The sequence below is a fragment of the Callithrix jacchus genome, chromosome 5 (assembly GCF_049354715.1).
Source record: "Callithrix jacchus isolate 240 chromosome 5, calJac240_pri, whole genome shotgun sequence".
Lineage (NCBI taxonomy): Eukaryota > Metazoa > Chordata > Mammalia > Primates > Cebidae > Callithrix > Callithrix jacchus.
In genome coordinates this window covers 108,414,872-108,434,642 of record NC_133506.1, presented here as the reverse complement: position 1 = coordinate 108,434,642, position 19,771 = coordinate 108,414,872, and the positions used below count along the sequence as shown (strand labels likewise).

The following is a 19,771-nucleotide window of genomic DNA, read 5'->3' as shown; positions in this document are numbered from 1 at the left end:
CATCACTAACTAGCCAAGTGACCTTGGACAAATCATTTTACATCCTGGGCCTCTGGGTTCCCATCTGGAAAATTGGAGGGTAGGACTAAATAATCTTCAAGACTCCTATCTCCAGCATCCTCTGTGTCCACTGTAGGTTCCCAGCTCGCCCATCAGGTGTATAAACTAAATTTCATGAACTGCTCGGTCCCTATAGCAGCCAACACACATTGTAGGCACTCATGACGAAAAGTTCCTGTCTGTTTGATTTAAGGAAACCTGCAAAAATACCTTATCTCTGGCTCTAGGCCCTAAACAGATGGCTTCTGCATCATCCATGCCACCTTCCCCCACCCCTGAATATTTATTTTCTTCATTCCAGCCCCAGCCACGAGCCAACCAGGACTCTGTAAACACTGGGTCTGCACACCTGGGCTTAGTCAACAGTCATTAAACAAAGGCACTGCCAAATCACCTCACAAGCCCAAACTTGCACCCGCTGCCTCACAGGGAAGCAGCCACCTGGGAGGTGTGGACAGTGTGTTCCCCCCTCCCAGCACAGAATGGGCATGAGGACTGGGTGGCATAGAGGATGTAGCCGGAATCGTCCCACCCTACAAATGGGCTGCAAGTTTAGTCAGATTTAACGGATGTGAGAAAACAGTATGAGGGGCAGCCAGCAGTTGCTAGAATCTTCCAGAAGCAGCTAGACGTTTCTCAGTGCCTTGGCTCCTTTGATGATCATCATTAAGACTTGATGCATTCAGTGCTTGAAGCTGGGAGGCGGAGGTTGCAGTGAGCTGAGATCACACCACAGTACTCCAGCCTGGGCGATAGAGCGAGCCTCCGTCTCAAACAAAAAAAACCCACGATGCATTCAGCTAGTGCTTGAACATTGCCTGCTGGTGGCAAATATATGACTGATTCGTCCTTCAAGGTCTGTGAATCCCTAACTGTAGAGTTGTGGGGATTATCAGACCCACAGCCCGGACACAGGCTGAACTGAAATTCATGCTAGCTTTCTGTATGGTGAACCTGTGTGCAGGTGCAAAATAACTAAAGAGGAAGGATGAACAGGAAAAGCAAGCATGAGAACCCAGCTTCCACAGGGAAACATCTGCGAATTGTAGCCAGGATCTGCTGATCCTAGTCATTTGAGAATCCCAAGATAGATCATCCTCTCACTCTGACCACACTGACTGCCCACAATGATTGTGCTTTACGTGTGCACAGCACTCAATAGCTTACAACGCTGAGGGAAAGTCCCTGAACACTTTGCATTCAGCCAGGCTCTAGGTTAGGCCCAGACCCCATAGCGGAGAGCTATGGCCGGGTGCCATGCCATCCTCACAACAATCCTGTAAGGTAGGGACTGTGATTTTGCAGAGGAGGGAATTGGGGTCCAGAGGAGTCAAATACCTTGCTCTAAGTCTCACAGCCAGGAGTAACCAGGTCAGGATTCTATCCCAGAGCCCACACTCCAGCCCCTATTACAATAATGAACCTCTGCACCTCTGCATGGGACAAAGAGGGAAACTGAGTCTTCCAGGAGCGCTGGGCATATGAGGCCATCCTGGCAGTGGTTGCACCTCCAGCCATCCTGGAGCAGGAGTGAAGCTCCGAAATTGAGTGTGTAGGCACAGCAGGCCAGCCAGGTAGCAGGGAGTTAAAAGAGCAACGGGGGCACCCCAGCTCCGAGCCGAGCAGGCCAGGCCCCACCACACGCTTCCTCTGCCACAGCAGTCCCAGGCCAGGAGGGCACTTTGCCAGCCTCCACTGCCACTCAGAGCACAGCCTCCCTGTCCCGGTCTAGTCTCTCCTCGAGTTGTATTTCCATGGCAGCCATAACGGGCAGCAGCCAGGGTGAGTCAGGCCAGGCACGAGGAAGTGGCCACACTTGAAAATTATTAACATGCAGGGCTGAACTTGAGGCCTTTGTTCTTGAGCAAAGACTGAAGCATTTCACTTTCAGGAAGGAGCTAGGAGGGTGGGGCAGGCTCAGAATTGCACGACCAAAGCACAGGCTCAGACACACGCAGGTCCCATGTGAAAGTCGGCTTAGACAGGCCACCTGCAGAAAAGTACAGGCCAACCCATGCCATACAGCAAGTCCAGAGAGCGAGTACAGGCCAACTCATCTCCCCTGTTTTTTAAATCAGAGGGGAGGCTGGGCACTGTATATGAAAACCTAGATAATTACAATGCTTTGGGAGGCTGAGGTGAGAGGACCACTTGAGGCCAGGAGCTTGAGACCAGCTTGAGCAACACAGAGACCCTTTCTCTACACAAAAGGGAAAATTAGCCAGGCATGGTGGTTCGTACCTATAGTCTCGGCTATTCAAGAGGCTGAGATGGGAGGATTACCTGAGCCCAAGGGTTCAAGGCTGCAGTGAGCTATGATGGCTCCACTACACTCCAGTCTGGGTGGCGGAGAGAGACCCTGTTTAAAAAAAAAAAAAAACAGAGAGTTTCCAAAAGGGATAAAATCAGAGTTTTTTGGTCAAAAATGTTCCAAGTCACAGAGACTGAGTGAAGGAAGCACAAGGCTGGCTGCAGAGGGAAGGATGGGACTCCAGGCAGCCAGATCCCAGTGAGAGCCCTGTGTCTGCAAGAGATAAAAGACACGCCCTTGCCCCAGCTGGCAGGGGGCAGCCCCAGCTCTAGGAAGGCTGCCTTCCCGTACCCCCTGGCCAAAAGATGGCATCTCTCCTCCAACCATGCAGGTGTCCTGTCCCCCCGCAACCCCACTGCATCTCCTGGGTGAGAAAAACACCCTTAACCATCCTCACGGGCACCCAGCAACCCTGAAACAGTGTCTTGGGCAAATTTTCAGAGCTGCAGCCATTCCCTGAAAAAGTTACACATCAGCCACCAGGAGTGGTAGGAAAGGGTGAATTCTGGAGAAGAGGAATGAAGGTTGGAGAGGTGGGAGGGAGGGAGGGGGAGGGAAATATGGTCACCAGGGGAGAAAAGTCAGTCAACGAGGGAAAATCTGTTTCTAAAAACAATGCCAACAACAGAAAGACAGGCTTTGAGCAAGCTGCATACAACCTGGGGCCCAGGCCGGTCCTTAGATCCCTGGGAATGGGCCCCTGCTCCCCATCCCACTTGGCAGGGGTCACCAAGAGGCTAAGATTTCACTCTGCTCCCCTCCTGCACTTCATTAGAGCTTAACCTCCAGACCTTCAAGGAAATTAGTAGAAATGCGACCCCTGTATTTTGGCAATTACAAAGTAAATGGCCCTTAGGGCAGGGCATGGGGGGGATCACCCTACTGTCAGTGGGGGGGTCTCGTTCCCACCCTCCCTCGGCTCTGCTGACGTGGCTACAGCAGAGGTGGCTTGTTTAGGGAAGCTGCCTACTCCATCCGTGCTGGGACTGCAGGGGCAGGCCACCCACCAGGTCCAACTCACCCGCACCCCCCCAACCAAAGCTGCTCTTTTTGTAAAGGGCTTTGGGGACAGGAAGCAATAAACAGAGTCAAGCAGCCAAGAGGCAGGAGCTGATTATGCAGTTTATGGATTTTCCAGGCCTCTTTGTACTCTCCCACCAGCTGCCCGGGGCTCTGCAGAAAAAGGTGCTGGAGAAAGACCGGCTGGTCCCTGCTTTTACAGGTGGCGTTTTGCCAGGCCTAACTGGGTCTTCCTGAGTGAGGGTGCTGTACACCTCAAGGGCCTGCAAGCCACAACAGAGAACACTGCCACTCCGTGCCACCAGAGCCCAGCCTGCTAGTGGCTACAGCTTCTCTCTTTCTCTCTCTCTTGTTTCTCTCTCTCTTCACACACACACACACACACACACACACACACATTCCAGCCTGCTGCTCAACTCTCCACCAAGCTCTAAGTCACTCTGATATTCCCAGAGGGGAGGGCGTGCCTGCTGTGCTGCCTGCTGCGTGCTGAGGCCAGGTGGGTGGCCCTCCTTCACAAGGACGCTCACAGCTCAGCTCAGTTTAGCTGCACTGGGGGTGGTGAGCAACTCGGGAAAGACTGAGGCTGGTGGGGAAAGTGGCTCTTGGCTGGAGAGCCTCCCCAGTACGTGCTCAGCTCACATTCCCCAAACAGGCTGTGATCTGGTGAAACCCAGGCCCACGTGTGCAAAGCCATCAATGCAAAGCTAAAATGGGGAACCACCACCCACTTATCTCTCAATACCCCACATGCAATAGATAACACAGGGCACATCCACATGCAGCCGACACCTTCCAGTGCCAAACAGAATTGCATGAAAAAAGCCAAGTGGCCAGGCCATGTGTACACTATACCATTTTTGTTCAGCTGTCTGGGTGTCTATGTGTACTTGGGTACACACAGGAAGACACAGGGTGAATACACACCAAATCCCAGGCAGCAGTTACCTAAGAGGAAGGGTTGCACGGGGGCAACTTCTGCTCTTTACTTCATGCACCTCTGCAACCTTTGGTGTTCTTACAAGAAATATACACTATTTCTACAGTTTAAAATAAGATATTAGGCCAGGCGCGGTGGCTCATGCCTGTTATCCCAGCACTTTGGGAAGCTGAGGCGGGTGGATCACCTGAGGTCAGGAGTTCCAGACCAGCCTGACCAACATGGAGAAACACCGTCTCTACTAAAAACAGAAAATCAGCCAGGAGTGGTGGTGGGTACCTATAATCCCAGCTACTTGGGAGGCTGAGGCAAGAGAATCACTTGAACCTGGGAGGCAGAAGTTGCAGTGAACCAAGATCGTGCCACTGTATTCCAGCCCGGGCAATAAGAGTGAAACTCCATCTCAAAAAAAAAAAAGATATTAAAGGAAATAAAGTTCATTGTTGGTGGCAGTGTAAAATGGTATAGCCACTATGAAAAACAGTGAAACAGTGAAAAACCACAGTTTGCTGGTTCCTCAAAGTTAAACACAGAATTACCACATGCTCCAGTGATTCCATTCGTGGGTATGTATCCCAGTGAACTGGAAACAGGACTCAAACAGGTCATTGTACACCAGTGCTCGTAGTGGCATGATTCACAATCGCCCACAGATGAAAATAACCCAAAAGTGGCCATCAATAGATAAATGGATAAACAAAATGCACAATATGTATTTAGAACCATGGAATAAGGTCAGGCGTGGTGGCTCACACCTGTAATCCCAGCACTTTGGGAGGCCGAGGCGGGTGGATCACGAGGTCAAGAGATCGAGACCATCCTGGTCAACATAGTGAAACCCCGTCTCTACTAAAAATACGAAAATTAGCTGGGCATGGTGGTGCGTGCCTGTAATCCCACTACTCAGGAGGCTGGGGCAGGAGAATTGCCTGAACCCAGGAGGCGGAGGTTGCGGTGAGTCAAGATCGCGCCATTGCATTCCAGCCCTGGGTAACAAGAGCGAAACTCCGTCTCAAAAAAAAAAAAAAAAGAACCATGGAATATCACTCAGCCACAAAAAGGAATGAAATGCTCACATATGCCACAATGTGGATAAACCCTGAAAGCATTATACTCAGTGACAGAAGCCAGGCATAAAAGCACAAATATTGTATCATTCCACTTATATAAGGACTCTAGAATAGGTAAATTCATAGAGACAGAAAGTAGAACAGAAATTTCCAAGAACTGAGGGAAGGCAGGGAATTGGGAGTTATCACTTAATGGGCATAGAGTTCTGTTTGGGATGATGAACAGGTGTTGGAAACGGATATGGGTGATGCTTGCACAATAATGTGAATGTCCTAAATGCCATTGAATTATATACACTTAAAATGGTTAAACTAGTAAGTTTTATATTTATTAGTATGCTTCACCACCAGAAAGAAAGAGAGAGAAATAAGCACCAGGTTGTAGAAGACACCACGAATCACCCAGCAGAAGGGGGCACTACTTGGGCTGTTTAGAGAGAGGGCAGCCAGCACACAGGAAATCCTGGCCTGCACAGAGGGACTCTGTCCCCATCTGCATGGAGTGGGCTGGGAGACAATGACACCCCTGTTGATGAGAGCTGTTCAGATGGCCTGCAGAGTCACGCATGCCACAAGGCTGGGGGAGACGGCACTGCAGGGACACTTTGGAATCCTTGGGTTGTGATACATTAGGAAACAGATATTTGGAAGGTTAGTGTGCTGGAAAATGAGGCCTGCATCGGGGAGCCTTGGACAGGAGGGGACTGGAGAAGAGAGGTACTGGGGGAAGCAGGCAGGAGAGTCTAGGAGGAGAGTCTAGAGGACAGTCTGTCTTAGAGGACCCTCGGCCAGGCAGATCATTCACTCCACAGACAGGAGCACGCTCCCAGGTGCTGGGTGGTGGGAAAGTGGAGGTAAGGGATAAGAGAACCCTATTTACATCTGGTAAATACCTCTGTACATCTTCAGTACCTCCCCACATTTTGTTCAAAAATACATACTAGGCTGGGCACAATGGTTCCCACCTGTAATCCCAGAACTTTGGGAGGCTGAGGCACATAGATCACTTGAGGTCAAGAGTTTGAGCCTGGACAACATGGTGAACTCCTGACCTCAGGTGATCCACCTACCTCAGCCTCCCAAACTGCTGGGATTACAGGTGTGAGCCACCACACCCAGCCATCAGGTTCTTCTTGAAGAAGAGAAGCACGAGGAGCTTGGGCACACCCAAGTGGGGCCCCAAATGCTGAGAACCGTGATGCCAAGACAGACTTCTCAGGGCACAGCTTTCTGAGGTTTTACCAACTGATCTCCAATCATGCAAGGACTAAGAGAAGCCTTGCGTGGGGCACATTCACGGTCAGTGGCAGCTCTGCCTCACTGAGATAAGGATATTCAAAGAGTAGATTTTTTAATAAGAGAATGTTGTATCCAGGGTCTTCCTGAAACATGCCAGGTATTATTTGTGGCTGTATGTGTGCATTTGTGTGTGTGCATGTTAGAAAGAAGAGGACAGGCAGTTTTGAAAGGTCTAATATAGCCACTGTGGCTGTCTCAGAGACCCACTTCTTCTAGAACTTACTGTCCAATAAGGTAGCTGCTGGCCAAGTGTGACAAAATTTTAATTTTAACTAAAATTAAATAAAACTTATTTATTTTTTTTAGACAAAATCTTGTTCTATCACCCAGACTGGAGTGCAGTGCGATCTCAGCTCACTGCAACCTCTGCCTTCCAGGTTCAAGCAATTCTCCTGCCTCAGCCTCCCAAGTAGATGGGATTACAGACACGCACCACCACAACTGGCAAATTTTTGTGTTTTTAGTAGAGATGGAGTTTTACCATGTGGCCAGGCTGGTCTCGAACTCCTGACCTCAATACATCCGCCTCGGTCTCCCAAAGTGCTGGGATTACAGGCACAAGCCATCATACCCAGCCTAAAATTGAATAAAATTAAAAATGCAGTTATTTGGTTATACCATCACATTTCAAGTGTCCATCGTCCATCATGGTTAATGGCCATCATATTGAACCGGATGTATTTTAGAGCCTAAGCCCTGATTCACTGTAACTGGAAGTGACAGTGGCTTTATGACTTTCTGGGGGAGACCAAGGACTATGGATGGTCAATCCCCAGCAGAGGATTGGGCATCTCCTGGGCAGGCAGAGCTGGGGTGAGCGCTGTGCCCTCATGTCACTGAGTCCTTAGCCTCATTCAAGATCAAAGCACTGGCTGTCTCCTGTGAAACCTGACACCAAGGCAGAGAGAATCAAGGTCCAGCTAGCAGCCTAAATTCTGATGTCCATACTAGCAGGGCCCAGGCCTCAAAAGGACCAGGCTCAGAAAGGCTCTCCCAGTTTGCCTCACTGGGAGGAGGAAGGGTGTCTTAGCATCCCCAGGCTCCTCCCCTGTTCCTGGTCCTGGGTGTGCAAATGCAAATTTGCCTCCTTGGGCTTCTCCAGAGCAACGGGAAGGAGTTAGAGGAAAAGCGGAGATGGGAGTATGTATGTGTGGGGGTAGAGAGCGGGTAAGTGCATATGAAAGAGAACCCAATAGTCAGGCTAAGGAAATAACCAAGAGCTATTCTAGTAACACAGTGACTGGTTCTAGTAACACGGTGACTGGATGTTTGGTTCTGGGTTTGTCTTGCTTTGTTTTAGAAATGGGGTCTCTCTCTTCTGCTGCCCAGGCTAGAGTGCAGTTGTGGGACCATAGCTCACTGCAGCCTCGAACTCCTGGGTTCAAGCAATCCTCCTGCCTCAGCCTCTGGAGTAGCTGGGATCACAGGCACATGCCACCATGCCTGGCTCCCTCCATCCCTTTCCTTACAATTTATGTATTGAAGAACATGGGCTGTTCAGCTGTAGGCTTCCCCACAGTCTGGAGTTCATGGAGTAAGTTTTTTTTTTTTTTTCTTACTAAACCTCAGTGACCTCCCCTGCCCAACCCATGGGGCTCCTGTGACAATAAAAAGTCTGCCTGAAAGCACATAGGGAAATGCTTATGATAGTTTGTTAAGCAAAGAACACAAAATGCAATTGAGCACAGAATGCAAATTGACATATATATGTTATGTTTTCAACTACAGAAAGAAAAAATGCATAGAAAAAAGGATCAAAAGGAAATATGCCTAGGGCGGGGCACAGTGGCTCACACCTGTAATCCCAGCACTTTGGGAAGCTGGGGCGGGAGATGTTGCTTAAGCCCAAGTGTCTGAGACCAGCCTGGGCAACATAGTAAGATCCCGTCTCTTAAAAAAAAGAAAGAAGATGAGAGGAGAAAGAAAGGAAAGGAGAAAGAGAAAAGAAAAGAATAAAGAAGGCTGGGCCCGGTGGCTCACACCTGTAATCCCAGCACTTTGGGAGGCCAAGCTAGGTGGACCACCTGAGGTCAGGAGTTCAAGACCAGCCTGGCCAACATGACAAAAATCCGTCTCTACCGAAAATACAAAAATGAGCCGGGCGTAGTGGCATGCGCCTGTAATCCCAGCTACTCAGGAGGCTGAGGCAGAAGAATCGCTTGAACCCAGGACGCAGATGTTGCAGTGAGCTGAGACTGTGCCATTGCACTCCAGCCTGGATAACAAGAGTGAAATTCTGTCTCAGAAAAAAAGAAAAGAAATATGCCCAAATATCAATAATTGTCCTGGATAGGACAATTCTGTGAGCCTCTCTCCCTGCTTTTTCTTCCTTTCTTGTATTTTTCCACAATGAGCATATCATAATGTGACCATGAGGCGACAAGTTCTCTTTAGAACATATCAGAGAAGAGTATCCTTACAGTACAGCATGAGACCCTTGTGTCACAGGCCTTCACAGCACCCCCTGGCTTGCTCTGTTGCACGGCCACTGCCGATCCAGCTGAGACCCTCAGCCTCCCAAGCCTGCTTCCCTGATGCCTCTAAGCTGTTCTTGCTGTCTGCCTCCCATTTTCTCTCTACGCCACCAACGTAACAGGCCAGGTACCTTCCGAACTCCTTAGTCTCTTATGTAAAGATCACATCTGTCTCTCTGCATCAGCGGTCCTCATGCTCAGCAAGCATCACCATCACCTAGAGGGCTGTTGACACACTTTGCTGGCCTCCACCCGCAGAGTCCCTGATTCCCTGGGTCTGGAGTGAGGCCCAAGAATCTGTGACCTAACAAGTTGTTAGAAGATGCTGACACTATGTCCAGGGACCACACCTGTCTCCCTAAACAAGTTCTGTCCGTCCTTCAAGACCTAGCTCAAGTTCCCCTATCCCATGAGGCAATCTCTGAGAACTTCAGCCAATATTGATCTCTCTCTGCCCTTCCAGAGCACCTGTTCCACTTAAGGGTGGTCTGGTAGAAGAGGGCACTTAGTAGCCATAATCGGACAACGTAGCACTTCATCATCTGCTGGCTTGTGTGGCTGGCTCTCCTTCATCCAATCAGCTCTCTTTTTTTTTTCTTTTGAGATAGGATCTCGCTCTGTCACCCAGGCTGGAGTGCAGTAGTGCGATCTTGGCTCACTGCAACCTCCACCTCCCATGTTCAAGTTATTTTCCTGCCTCAACCCCCCAAATAGCTAGGATTACAGGCACATGCCACCACACCTGGCTAATTTTTGTATTTACAGAGATGGGATTTCACCATGTTGGCCAGGCCTGACTCAAGAGATCTCCTGACTTCAAGTGATCCACTCTCCTTGGTCTCCCAAAGTGGTGGGATTCCAGGCATAAGCCACCGTGCAGGCCCTATCAGCTCTTAAGGAAAGATTGGGACAGACATTTCGTTAGTGACTCATTACCCAGGAGGCATTCCTCATGTCCTAGGTGAACTGAATCTGTCTCCTTCTCAGGCACCCCACTGACATTTACACACAGACTTCTAATTATTCACTCACTCATTCACTGGCAGTCAAAAAACACTTAGTAGGCCAGGTGCGGTGGCTGAGTCTGTAACCCCAGCACTTTGGGAGGCCAAGGTGGGTGGATAACCTGAGGTTGCGAGTTTAAGACCAGCCTGACCAACAAGAAGAAACCCCATCTCTACTAAAAATAGAAAAAATTACCAGGTGTGGTGACACATGCCTATAATCCCAGCTACTTGGGAGGCTGAGGCAGGAGAATCACTTGAACCCGGGAGGCAGAGGTTGTGGTGAGCTGAGATTGTGCCCTTGCACTCCAGCCTGGTCAACAGGAGCGAAACTTCATCTCAAAAAAAAAGCCACTTACTGAGCACGTACTCTATGTCAGGATGCACAAGATAAAAACCTCTTTTCTTCACAGAGGCCAAGAATTACAATAGCATGAGTGGCAGCAGAAGCCTACAGAAGGTGCTCTGTGAGGAACCCTCCCACCTGCAGCCCAGTGCCCCCACCCTGGCCCTGGAGACCTCCACACACACACAACCTTGGCCGCAGTTGCAGGTGCTGGTGCCCGCCAGCCAGCACACAGTTGTAGTCACACCCTCGTGTTACCATGGTGAGGGCTTGGCCGCTGGTCAGAGGCTCCATTGTTCCCCGGCTATGCCACCCTGGACTCGGGGACAGGATTTATGGGCGGGCATTGTTAAGAGAACAGATGTCCGGGCAAGCAGGCCTGGGACCCACTGGAGGGAGTCGAGAAGACACTACCTCCTAATTAATAGGCGGTAAATGTCTGAGGAACAGACTCCTGTTCCATTTCTTCAAACATTGGGGTTCCGGACACTTCGGCCCTCTGCCAGGCGAGACATTTGGAGCAGGCTGAAGAGATCATAGATTCTGGAAGGCAGATGTTGGTTTCTCTGTGACCTTGGACAACTTTTTCACTATCTACTAATATTTACTACTCACAAAAAGGTAGTAAAGCAAAAAAAAAAAAAAAAAAAACAAGAAAAAACAAGATAATAAAGATACCACTTGGAAGAATAAAGGGAGAGTCAAAAAAACAAATGGTAATAATGCCACTGTGTAAAAATAAACTGTAAAGACCGGTCAGGGACGCTCCACCAATGCCCTCGCAGAAAAATTCTAAATGTATACAGGCCTCCCTGGCGCAGTGATTCTCAACTGGAGGAGTGCATCAGAATCTCCAGCGAGCCTTTTTCTTTCTTTCTTTTTTCAGAGACAGGGTCTCACTCTGTCACCCAGGCTGTATGTAGTGCAGTGAGTGTGGTCATAGCTAATCTCATCGCAGCCTCAACCTCCCGGGCTCAAAAGCAATCAGTCCTCCCACCTCAGCCTCCAGAGTAGCTACGACTACAGGCATGCACCACCAGGCCCAGCTGCTAACTTAAAAAAAAATTTTATAGAAACTGGGTGTCACCAGGCACGGTGGCTCACACCTGTTCTCCCAGCACTTTGGGAGGCCGAGGTGGGTGGATCTCCTGAGGTCAGGAGTTCAAGACCAGCCTGGACAACATGGTAAAACCCCACGTCTACTAAAAATACAAAAAAATTATCCAGGCTTGGTGGCAGATGCCTGTAATCCCAGCTACTTGCGAGGCTGAGGCAGGAGAATCGCTTGAACCTGGGAGGTGAAGGTTGCAATGAGTTGTGATCACGCCATTGCACTCCAGCCTGGGCGACAAGAACGGGACTCTATCTGAAAGAATTGAAGGGGAGGGGAGGGGAGGGGGAACTGGGTCTCACTATGCTGCCCAGGCTGGTCTCCATCTACTGGGTTCAGGCACTCCTGCCTCAGCCTCTCAAAGCGCTAGAATCACAGGCATGAACCACTGTGCTGGCCTCTGGGGAGTTTTTTAAAGACAAAGGCCCAGGTGTCTTTGTCAATTCTACTCAATCAGAATTTCCTGAGGTGTACCTAAACTCCATCCCAGAGACCACAAGGAAGTCAAACAGGAGTGCAGGGAGGAGCAGAGGACTGGCTGTAGGGACTCTATAGCAGGGACGGAGCCCAGGGATTCTGGGGAGGAGAGGTCAGCATTGAGGAACCTGTCATTTCTGTCCCCCATCCCTGAGAACCAGTTTTGGAGAGGAAATATCCTCAGCCGGGTGCAGTGGTTCACACCCGTAATCCCAGTACTTTGAGAGGCCAAGGCGGGCAGATCATGAGGTCAGGAGTTCAAGACCAGCCTGGCCAACATGGTGAAACCCCACCTCTACTAAAAATACAAAAATTAGCTGGGCGTGGTGGCGTGTGTGTGTAATTCCAGTTACTTGGCAGGCTGAGGCAGGAGAACTGCTTGAACCCTGGAGGCGGAGGTTGCAGTGAGCCGAGATCACACCATTGCACTCCAGCCCGGGTGACAGTGCAAGACTCCGTCTCGGAAAAAAAGAAATCATCCTCCTCCTCATCTGAACTGACCAGTCATCCAAGGACCTGTTGATTCACATGGTGCATGGCTGACCCTGGGCCACTCCTCCTCTGGCCACCACTGGCCAGCACCCTACTGCTGCATATTTCCCTGGCCCTGGGCTCTAACTCCTTGGCCCCAGAAGCCTCACCCTGACCAACTGCAACTCTTTATTTCAAGGATTCAGGTTGTAGATCTCCTCCTCCAGAAAGTCTCCTCACGTGCACTTCGTGGCTCACCCCCACATGGCTTTGGCCTGTTGAACCCCCTCTCTCCTCCTCCACCATCAATGTGGCAGCACTGGTCACATGTTCTCAAGATTGCCACTGTGCCAGTTGATGGTCCCAACGGATGGTGCCCACCTAGAAGGCGGGAGTTTTTGGCTCTTATTCAGTTCTCAATCCCCAACACCTTGCTCAGTACCCAGCAGGCAAGGAATATGTGTATTTATGTTGATCAGAAGAAAGGGAGAGGAGGGAATTTTTAATCTGACAGTTCTCCTAGGCACATTTTCAAAACTGTAGGAAAATTACAGCAAATATTTGTATTAGCATGTCCTGTCTGCCAGAGAGAGAAGCCTGAGACACAGGGTGTAAATAAGTCCACAGTGTATCTCTGCTTCAGAGAGAAAAAGAGTTAAACCTTGGAGTGGGGGAGCTACCTCTGAAGTCCCTGTTCCCTGTGGCTTTGAGGTCACAGTGGCTCCGTAACTTCACCCTTTGGATAAAGCACAGATCCAGGTTGCTGTGCACAGGGACAGGAGCAATTCCTCTCTCAGTGAAGTACCGGAGATCCTGTTGCATCCATTTGGGAGGGTCTGGGAGTCAGCACTCCCACTGGGAGCTCCTGGAGCTCGATTTAGAAAAGGGACAGGAATAATGCTATCCAGGGCCTTGGCATGAAAGGGCTTTTCTTTCCCATGTCCAGACTCCCAGGGGAGAGGGAAGGGTTCCAAGTCTTTTAGCCTGATGGTTTGAGAGAAGCAGGGGGGAGTGGCCTGCACCTGCCTCACCTGGCCTCTCTGGGCCAAGGATCAGGCCAGGGAGGCAGGAATTTCACTAATCCTGGGTGCATTACTCAAGAGAGACATGAAGAAAAGCAGGAACTATGAGTGGCATTAAAGGAGACAGGAAATAAAATGTATTCAGAGTCAACTAGAGTAATTGAAAATGAACCGTATGCCAGGCACTTGGCAAGGTGCATCCCCACAGTCTTTATTTAATTTAATTTTCACACCTACCCAACGAGGCAGCTACTATTCTCCTTGTTTTACCAACAGGAAACTCAGGCATTGTTCTGCTGGAAGGAGAGAAGCCAGGAGGGAACCCTAAAAACCTGGGTGTGTTTGGAGATTTAAGGGTCTTCAAGTAAAGCATTAAGGATTCTTACTCTTTATTTGCTATATTTCTTTCTTTTTTTTTTTTTTATTGGATTTTAGGTTTTGGTATTTGCTATATTTCTTAAAGACAGAACAAAATAAAATGGGATTTAGGTTAGATTCTAAAAAAAAACCTTCCTGACTGTGAAGAGATATTAGAAAGATTATTTCTTAGGACAGATCCCTGAAATATGCAACCACATCAAAATGCCCATTCTGCAGGCAGGGGACTAGATAATTTGACACTGACCACCACGTGCATGCTCAGAGGTCTCCTCAGGTGACTGGGCTGTAGCTCCCATCTCAAGTGAGGCTTGTGGACAAGGCAAAATCTAAAGTCGAACACATTCTTTGCTAAATTTAACAAGCAGATAGGCATAGAGTTCAGATAGTAAAATCAAGTCTTTTTTTAACCAATGGGCAGGGTTTGGAGTCTGCCAATTTCATCAATGAGTGTTGGATGATGCAGTTTATCAAACCAGCAGGGACTGAGCAACAGCTCAGGCAGAAAGTTGGCACCTGGCCTTAGGGAGCCCCATCCTGCCTGGGCACCATCGCCCACCTGCCACAGCTGAAATGCTGGGAGGACCTTGGGGATGCAAGGCAGGGCTGCTGCTGCCACCTCCCCCGCACCCCCAGGCCAACACTTGAGCTCTGGCCTGGAACAGAAGGTTCCCTAATAGGTTGTTATGAGCCTGGGAAGGCAGAACAACCCGGGGCTGGGAGGAGGGAGCCTGGGGCGGGGGGAGGGGGGCTGTTATGATATGCAAGAGCTGTCTAAAGACGTGCTCCCAGGCTGAAGGTTTCGTTTCCTGCCAGCCTCACCGATTTGAATCAAACACAGAATTTGCTGTTCACCATAGAACAATCATATGACAAAAACTTTGCAGAGTTTACCCAGATACAGGTTTTCCTTAAGGTAAAAAAGGAGTCCTATTACCGAAGCCTCATCTCACGAGTTCAAAAACCTCTCCAACCTCTCAGGAGAAGCCAAGGCCCGGAAAGGTTAAAGGCCTTGCCCTCAAGGTCCCACCAAAGAATCAGAGCTGGTGCCAGCTCTCCGACTCCTACCCAGAGACCCGCCCCAGGTGGCCAGCAGCTGCCTCTGAGAAGGGAAAGGGCCAAGAGGGGCTGGGAGCGTTTATAAATCACTGCACACTCGCTCCACCCCATGGCCTTGTGATGCCCGAGGCATGAGGGCAGGCCAGGACAGGAGCCACACAGCAGCAGGGTCTCCCACCCCAGACCCCCACAAGGCTTCCTGTCAGGCCTGCACTGCCCCCTCCTCCCACTTTGACCCCAAAGAGGGGAGGGGCTGGAGAGTCAAGAAAAATCTCCACTTAACACCGATTTGCCCAAAGCAAAGGCAACACAAAGGCTGCATCTGTTTCCATGGAGATGTGACGGGGAACAAGACAGGGAGAAACACAAACCCTTCGCCACCTTCCAGGCCAGCATGATCGATGCCTGCGGACCAGAGCCCTGACAGGAAGACAGCGGAAGGATGAAAGATAATCAGTGGATCTAGAAGCCACACTGGGAGCCCTTTCAGGACACAGAGAGGAAGCCAGCAGCCTCCCTCACCCCCAGGCCCGCAAACTCGCCTGGGCCTCACGCTGGAGAAAGAGTCCAAGCAAAAAGTCCCCGAAGGAAATCCATAGCGAGCACTTGCTTGACAAAAGGATTCCTTGCTTGACAAAGGGATTCCTTGAAGCAGCAAAATCCCACCTGGAGTGCAGTGTCTGTTTTCTTTCATTATTCACTTCTCTGAGCAGGAGGAGGAGGGGTAAGGGAGTAACTTCCAGGGGAAAGTTAGTGGGAAGATATGAGGGGATGGAGGGGTGGGGGCAAGACTCTGTTCATGAAACATCTACTAGGAGAGGCCCACAAGAACTGAAGACATGGTAGCTTTAGAAGAGAAAGGGGAGCGGGCTGAGCACCTGAGGCCCGTCTAACAGGGAGTATATGGGAACCTGAAGAGCGGAGAAGGCTGGGTGGCAACAGGTGTCCCACCAGGGCGCTGAGGTTGCCATAGGTCCCACCAGGACACACAGGTGCTCTCAAAGCCACTGGCTGTGGGGAAAGGTGGTGGGGGCAGCCTCATCTCCCCCAGGGCAACAAGACGGCCAGCAACTTGATGCCTCCCTGGGTGAAGGCTGGAGGAAGATGCCAACAGGAGGCCCAGCAGATGCCAGGGGCTCAGAGGCTGTCATAAGAGCTCTAGATGGGCACTCATCATTCATCAGGTGACATATACTAAGTGCCACTGAGCACATGTGGTCATCTTGGGACAAAGGGGTAAGGCCATGTGCCAACACAACCCTGCCCCCAGAGAGTCTCAACCAGGCCTTCACTCCACTGAGTCTCTTCCTGACTATAATTCCTACGGGGAACAAAAAACAAGGATAACAATAATATTTACTGAGCATCCCATGTGGGCCTGACACCAACTAACACTTGTCTCCTTGATCCTCTCAACCACCCCATAAGAGAGATGCCTTTCTTCTCCCCATTGACTGATGTGGAGACAGGCACAGAGAGGTCGATAACTTGCCCAAGGTCACATAGCAAGTAAGTGGCAACACCAGGATTCAAACATAGGTCTGCCCAGCTTCAGAGCCTGTGAACACCAGGCTCAACACCTGCCACACTAGCCTCATTGAACAGGTGGAGACACTGAGGCTGGGAGAGTGCAGGTGACATGCACTGAGGCAGGGCAGAGGCTGAACTCTGAAGACCAGCTTTCCTGACCCACCCCAAGGCTTTTTCTGCCTTGTGACGCCTCCCCTAGGAATGCCAGCTGGCTTTCTTGGGGTATATGGACTGCTCCATGTAGTCTCTCCTGTTCTGGGCCTCAGTTTACCTTCTGCAACAAGGAGGCATCATTAGAGTGTGAGCTTCTGCTGTCTCACTGAGAAGAAACAGGGAGCATGTGTTCAAGGTGTTACCAGGGAGTGGGTGGGAGAAGCAGGCTCAGTCCCAAAGATCCACAAGCTCTGTAATGTCCACAGAGCAGAACCCTAGGTGGCATCCCCGGGCCACTACTCAACACTCTTCCCACCAGGGTACAGATATGAAACCCTCAGGGAACCTGGGGACTTCCCAGGGGTATTCAGACATGGATAGCTTCCAGGTAATCAATTTCCAAAAGCTCCACTTCCAAACCTGTGCTTCCTAAAACTGATCTGCTGGGAACCCTCTGGGTCTGCCAGTTTCCCTTCATCAAAGCCTCCTAAACACCTCCCAAAAGAAAGGCCATCCCAACCTCACCCTGGTATCCCGCCCTGGGTTATAAAAGCCACCAAACAAAGAGACAACGGAAGAATGGAGCCCTCATGGGAGGAGTTCCAGCAGCACAGACAAAGAACTTTCTTAAGAAGGGAGCTTTAGCTATCTCACCTACCCATCTATTTATTTTAGGATTTGAATTAGGAAGCCAACACAGAGACACCTGTTTAACCTGTTTAATAAATATTTGAATTAAAAAGGGGAATCAGAGTTTTTCCGACACAAAGTATGATTTGGCTGACTGGTCTAACCGCAAGACCCAGCTTGGTCAATTAGGAATTACGGTGGACGTTTTCCACAACTGCCTGGGCTGGGTTTGCTGTTCTAAGGCTTTGACGAAAATATATTTAAAGCAAGTATATGGAATACAATAGGCCTAGAAATACATTCCACTTAAAGTTATGATAAAGCATTTTATATGTCACTTTTTATCTTTATTTCTTTGAGACAGAGTCTCTGTCACCCAGGCTGGAGTACAGTGGCATGATCTCAGCTCACTGCAACCTCCTCCTCTAGGGATGAAGTGATTCTTGTGCCTCAGCCTCTCCAGTAGCTGGGATTACAGGCGCCTGCTACCGTGCCTGGCTAATTTTTATATTTTTCGTTTCTCCATGTTGGCCAGGCTGGTCTTGAACTCCTGACCTCAAGTGATCCTCCTCCTGCCCCAGCCTCCCAAAGTGCTGGGATTACAGGCGTGAGCCACCGTGCCCATCAATATATGTCAATTGTTAAATGTATGAGGGGATACACAGTTGTTCAAAATTCTTTTGAGGCATAGGAGTGAAAGAAGTTTGAAGCCTGTTGCTTTCCTGCTCTGGAGCCATGATCAAAGGCTCAAGGCTCAAGCTCCCACACCGACAGACCCACTGAGCCATGCACACAGTAAGTTCTCAAGAGAAGGCAGCTGCAGTGTATATACAACAAGCACGAGACCTGAAACCTGGTGTAACTTTATTTCTGCCACTTCTTAGCTGTGTGAGTCAGAAGGCTGTCACCCAACCTCCTGGAGCCTCAGTTTCTCCCTAAGTACATGGAGACAATGCCATACAAGGTATACTCAAAATCCTGATGACAAGGAGGACATTAAATGAATAAGGGAAAAGTGCATCAGCACAGACAGCCCCCAGTAACAGCCAACCAGCAAGCGTTTTCTGTTTGGCTTAGACAACTTGACGGTGTTTGTCTCTAGATGATATTAATAACTAACATTTATCCAGCGCTCGCTATGTGCCAGGCACTGGACTAAGTGCTTCACAGGCCCTGGCTCATTTTGTTTTCACAACAATCCTGCAGGAAGGGTACCATTCTTATGCCTGATCGTCAGGCGTGGAAAGCTTAAAGACTAGCTCAACTCACTCAACTAGCAATTAAGGGCCCAGTAGTCTGCTGGATTCCAGAGACTGTGCTCTAAATACCCTCCTTACTCATAGTGAGGCCTGAGACCATCAGCATCAACAGAGACTGGTACCTTATTAGCAATGCAGGATCCCAGGAGCTACTCCAAACATACTGAATCAGTGTCTGCATTGTAGCAAAATCTGCGAGGGATCTGTATGCATATCCAGGTTTGAGAATCACTGCTCTCAACCTCTAGGCTGGCTGATTTTACCATCCTGGTTTTATCTTGCTGAAGATAATAATACAATGTTTGCTTTCTCCACGGGCACAAACACACACACGCACACAGCTGGCAATTAAAACAAGCAAGATGGTTAGGGATTATAATAATCCATCAGCAACACATGCAAAATGCATTTTTTAAAAGGGCTAACTGTCATCAGTGGCTACCTCTGAGAAATCGTATGGGATGGGGGTTGGGGGAGCCAAAGGAGGCTTTATATTATCTGAAAATTTTTTTTTTTTTTGAGATGGAATCTTGCTGTGTCGCCCAGGCTGGAGTGTAGCGGTGCAATCTCGGGTCACTTCAACCTCCACCTCACAGGTTCGAGTGATTCTCCTGCCTCAGCCTACTGAGTAGCTGGGATTACAGGTGCCTGTCACCACGCTGAGTTAATTTTTGTATTTTTAGAAGAGAACAGGGTTTCACCATGTTGGCCAGGCCGGTGTTGAACTCCAGGCCGGTGATCTGCCTGCCTCAGCCTCCCAAAGTGCTGGGATTATAGGCATGAGCCACCATGCCCAGCTGAAATGTTTAATAAACAGAGTATAGTTGTAGATTGGTTATACAATTTAAAAGGAAAGTATGTTTTTGTTTGTTTGTTTGTTGAGACGGAGTTTCACTCTTGTTACCCAGGCTGGAGTGCAATGGTGCGATCTCGGCTCACCACAACCTCTGCCTCCTGAGTTTAGGCAATTCTCCTGCCTCAGCCTCCTGAGTAGCTGGAATTACATGCACGCACCACCATGCCCAGCTAATTTTTTTGTATTTTTAGTAGAGACGGGGTTTCACCATGTTGACCAGGATGGTCTCGATTTCTTGATCTCGTGATCCACCCACCTCGGCCTCCCAAAGTGATGGGATTACAGGCGTGAGCCATAGCGC

The 19,771-nt window shown here is 49.6% G+C and overlaps 1 protein-coding gene across 8 annotated transcripts in view; it reads right to left on the bottom strand.

The window, feature by feature from the left end:
• The window catches only part of CUEDC1 (CUE domain containing 1), a 95,998-nt gene that overhangs the window by 43,721 nt on the left and 32,506 nt on the right, over nt 1–19,771 (bottom strand). The window contains exon 2 of one of the 8 annotated variants that reach the window (XM_078374107.1): nt 2,302–2,419. The exons of 6 other annotated variants lie outside the window; for them this stretch is intronic. The gene's annotated coding sequence lies outside the window, so the exon portion shown is untranslated. The remainder of the gene's footprint in view (nt 1–2,301; nt 2,420–19,771) is intronic. One more of the 8 variants, XM_054256232.2, reaches the window with a different exon arrangement.